The 5,140-nt window shown below is 37.1% G+C and overlaps 1 pseudogene; it reads right to left on the bottom strand.

The window, feature by feature from the left end:
- Positions 1 to 2,530: 2,530 nt before the first annotated feature.
- LOC140864119 (lysine histidine transporter 2-like) overlaps positions 2,531 to 5,140 on the bottom strand; it is a 3,487-nt pseudogene continuing 877 nt past the window's right edge.

The following is a 5,140-nucleotide window of genomic DNA, read 5'->3' as shown; positions in this document are numbered from 1 at the left end:
ATGTGTCTACAAGCCATCTCTTCTCCGAGTTGATAGCAGTTGTCGGATGACCTAGTACCTGTCATGACACAGAGATTTGATTCATCAAAAACTTTGCATAATTTCTTATCAAATTGCACATGCAAATTATCATCACAAAGTTGGCTTATGCTTATTAGATTCACGGTTAATCCTTCAACATGAAGCACATTGCGAAGCTTGGGTAGACCAGCAACATTCAGAGTCCCTTTTCCGACAATGTTTCCCTTTGAACCTCCTCCATAGGTTACTTTTCCATTTTTCTGTTCAACATAATCAGAGAGAAACTTCTTAGAACCTGTCATGTGACGAGAGCTACCGCTATCAAAGTACCATGCACCTAAAACATTAGTTCTCAAAGCAGTATAAATCATATGACATTGAATATCAGCTTTTGGTACCCAAATCTTTCTTACATAAGATCTGTTTCTAGGGATGTTGTGGGGAGGTGTTGGCAACACCTTAGGCAACACCTTAGATGCAGATCTATACCTGTAGTCTTCCTGCAGCTTGAAACAGTATGGTTTAATGTGACCAGGTCTATGACAATAGTGACAAATGTACTTACGTTTCCTTCTAGACTTTGAAGGGGCAGTAGGTTGTGGCTTTGATTTTGGAGGATCAACTGGTAAGGCCTTTTTGCTTGAGCTTTCTATACTGCTACTTTCCTTGACAAACACAGGCCCTTTCGAACTTTCTCCAATCTCAAATATGCTGTTTTCAAAACCTAAACCAGCCGTACCATCTCTTCCCATCATGAGTAGAGAATCAAGCTTGGACGTGCTTGAGTTGAACTTAGCCAATGTAGCTTTTGCCTTTCCGAGTTCTTCCTTCATTTGGCTTAACTCAATGTCTTTCTTACTCAGCATGACTTCCAGCCTTGACACATCAGCCTTTAAATCAGAATTTTCCTTTGAAAGGATAGTATTCACTTTATTCCTTTCGATCCAATCAGTATGTAATTCTTCAAACATCATCCGAGCTTCTTCTATAGACATTGTCTCTTCACCTGTATAATTATCACACATATTATCAGTAATGGAGAAATTCAAACAAACTGACCTTTGGGAGATGTTGCGGCCAGGTGTGGCAACACCTAAAGGATTTACTTGAAATTTCTTCTTGCTATCCAATAAGACAGATAAGGCAGTGTGACTCTCTTCATCTTTATGTTTTTCTTCTTCTGACTCCTCATCACTTAAAGACATGTTCATCCCTTTCCTAAGCGTGTTGGCACACTCGTTTGCATAGTGTCCAAATCCTTGACATGCATGACATTGAACAGTGTCCAACTTCTTTGGAACAACCTTCTTTTTTCCTTCCGACGTAATTCGAGGCTTAGGAGTATCAGTAGGCTTCCTTGGTGACTGTTCGGGTCCATTAATCATTAGGGGCTTGTTGAAGAACATTGGAGCCTTGAGTTTTTTATCCGTCTTTCTTGACTCTTTCATCCTCTTCAAATAATCATTGAATTTCCTAGTCATGAGAGAGATCGAATCATCTTCTAAATCAGATTGATGAACTTCTTGATGGAATTGAATATATTCCTCATATGAAGGCTTTGAAGCTTGAAGAGCTATTGACTTTCCTTTATCCTTCTATTGCTCTTTATTGTTCATCTCAAAAACTTGAAGAATGCTTATCAGTTCAGTCATCTTCATCTTTGAAGTGTCTTTTACTTCTTCAAGCGCCCAAATCTTCCCATTGAATCTTTTAGGCAAGGAACGAAGAACCTTGTTCACCATGGCTTCACTAGAAATAGGTCCTCCAAGAGCATGCGCCTCTGTAGCTATCTCCCTAAGTTTTTTTTATCATAATCAGCAATAGTCTCATTCTCATCCATCCTGATATTTTCAAATCTTGTGTTTAACAGTCTCAATCTTGTTCTTCTCACGCTATCAGCTCCTTCACAGTGTTCTTGAAGAGCATCCCATGCATCCTTAGCAATAGTGCAGTCAGATATGATCCCATACATCCTCATATCTACAGTTGCAAAAATTGCATTGAGTGCTTTAGCATTGTAGCTTGAACTTTGTGTTTTCTCGGTATTCCAAGTTTCTTATTTCTTGATGATATAGTCTCCATCTTCATATTGCATCGTTGGAGGAGTCCAACCATTCAGAATACTTTGCCAAGCATGAACATCCATAGCCTTAATAGTATATCTCATCCTATTCTTCCATAGTGCATAATTCGTGCCATCAAGAACTGGAGGTTTCAAGAACGAGTTTGCAACAGACGATGAGTCCATCTTTTCCCTGTAATAAAATAAGCAAACCAAGATCAGTTCTTAGTGTATCAAGAAGATGGCTCTGATACCATTTGTAAGGAAATAATGGTTGCACATAAACAGTTTGAGGTGTTGGCACAAGGTGTTGACAATACCTACTGTAACACCTTGAGTAATTTGCAGCGGAAAATAATTTTAAGCATGTATAAAAAAATAAGCAACCAAATAAATAGACTCAAATAAATTAAGCAAGAGTATAAAATACTCTTGCAGCGCCTCAGGGCAAAACTTCACTAGAAAACTTTCAAAGAGTTTTACAAACCCTAAAACTAGTGATTATTGTAAAATTCAATTTTTCAAAACAAGTGAGAAATAAAGAATAAAAGTTCTCCTAAAAATTCTATATGGAATAGAATAACTAAAAACATAGTAAGGAGAAAAACTCTTGAAGCCAAAACACGTGAGATGTAAACACCCTTCGATCAATAATCTTTGAGTGTTCTTCACGGCTTCAAACAACCACGATCGTGACAAGCTTCAGAAGTTCTTCAGTTCTCACGTACGTATGTGAAGCTCTATCTCTGTATCTCCCTCTCTTCCTTGTGCACACATATCACCAATAAAAAGACCAAGAATCCTTCTTTAGAATGTTTTCTTGTAGGCATAGGACTCTAGATCTTGATCAAGATAAATCTACACAATAAGGAATTAAATCAATAGATATACGATAATACCATAATCTGATAAACGTAATCATATTTCAAATCAAGTTAATCAATGAAATAAATAACTTCATGTCCAAGAAAGGCAAAAGATAATAAATCAAATCTTTTTCAAAATAGGATGATTTTAAGAAATAAAATATTCCTTTCAACTCCAACACATGTTTTTCACGTTCAACGCACATGCCTGATTTCTAGTATATATTAATATGTGAGTTTATTTTTTATGGCATGTTGACAACAAACACAAATATATATCATTATTAAAATGCTAAACAACAATTTATGACTAAACAAACTGCAGCCAATGATATTGGTAACACCCACTTAATTTCCACTTGTAATAAAAAGAACAATTAGTACATCAAATGTGCTCAACCACTCGCTTGCTGTGAAATAAGAACCGATCAAAAAAAATGAAACATTTGAAACAAAAATTGGAGTTAAAAAGATAATCACAGGCACTGTAGTATGTTTTACTTAATTTACATACAAGTAGAACTCGAATCCAAGAAACTAGCATCGACTTCCTAATGAGGAGAAAAAAGTTCCCAAGGAACAGATGCCTTGTTTGCTTACTGGTAGAACTTGTAAGTTTTGGCCATTATTATGATTTGCCTGAGCCCTCCCACGGGTGCCACAATGGTCAAAATAGCTCCAAAAATTATGCAAAACTGAGATTTCAGCACCACCAAAGCCAAAGAGGAATTAGAATTTATGCTTATGAGGTAGGAAAAAGATCAAGATTCTTGAAACTGCACATACCCAATTCGCGAACCAAGAAAGGCTAAATCTCCGCGGTTTTTTCACCACAAGCCATATGATGCAGGGAAGCTGCATAGTTCACCAATTTTATAAGTTGCAAGTATTTTTTAAATGCCGCAGAATGAATACAGATGAAAGAAACTCAGTAATAATTACTTACATAGTATGTAGTTGGCGCAAGAGCAAATCCTCCAAAAAATCCGAGAAGGCCGTTAAAGAAAGGGAAGGTTATCGCCATAAACATTGTAAAAGCAGGAAAAACAGTGGCATATATTTCATGAATACGAATTAATTAAACCTGATACACAAGTGCTCACAACTGAAGTAACTAGAAGACATAGTTACTTACCCACATACAAATTCCTTGAAACAAAACGTAGATACCAACTTTTCCTGAACCTCAGTTTCTTTACTAGTCCAGTCTCAATAAAATCGTATACTGGCAGAGCATAGACCTGAATATAAATACTGTACTTATGATACTCTTCAATGGGGGTCGAGAAATTGAGTGTAGACGTGAAAAGATATGACGAAATTTGCTATAATCACCTGATATGACCCCAAAAGATGAACTACAACAAACAAGTTAGCCATGGCAATAAGCCATTTAGGTTTCTGTAGTGTAATGAGAATATTCTCTTCCACTTTATTGCCGAATGCCCAATATCCAATCATTCCAACCGGGATGTAGCAAATGGCAACGGCTATATAAGCAACGATTACACCCCTCAACATAGGTACCTTTGAAGGCTTATCTCGGGTGGAAGGCATAGAAGCTTGAATCTCCATCACTACATTGTGACCGCTATACGCAAAAGCCACTGTTCCTAAAGAACTAAAAAAGTTAAAAACACTACCAACGGTTGTATGAGATCTGTATCCATATTGCACATCAGGTTGCATGCCCTTGTGGACCGAGGCTCCCCAAGCTATTGTAGAATAACTTCACAAGGCAAGACATTTGGTATATATTAAATGCAAAAACAGATTGAATTAATTAAAATTCCTGAAAATATAACATTAAATTTCATCAAATTACTAAGCAAGAAATTATAAGAACGTACCTAACGGACATGACAGCTGCTGCCAAAGATATGCCAGAGATTGAGTTGAAACTGGGGAGTTGGGAGAGTAGGAAGTGAGCTGAGGCGAAGATCATGATAAAATAGGAAAGCTTGATATTCTTGCAAGGTTCGTGGCATAGTAATTCGTGGACTTTCTTGAGGTATTGACCTCCTGTAATCATATATACTATGTCTACTCCAACTTGGACAACTAACTGCATGGGAATGACGATCCAAAGGCCTCGTTTTTTTACCAAAAGCCTGCTATCCAAGCTCATGATACCTGTCAAAACATTCCCCGCTATCCGTTTCATGCATTTCTACCATTTGCCATAAAGAGT

This window comes from Henckelia pumila, chromosome 4, assembly GCF_033568475.1.
Source record: "Henckelia pumila isolate YLH828 chromosome 4, ASM3356847v2, whole genome shotgun sequence".
Classification (NCBI taxonomy): domain Eukaryota; kingdom Viridiplantae; phylum Streptophyta; class Magnoliopsida; order Lamiales; family Gesneriaceae; genus Henckelia; species Henckelia pumila.
This window is presented reverse-complemented; position numbering and strand designations above follow the sequence as displayed.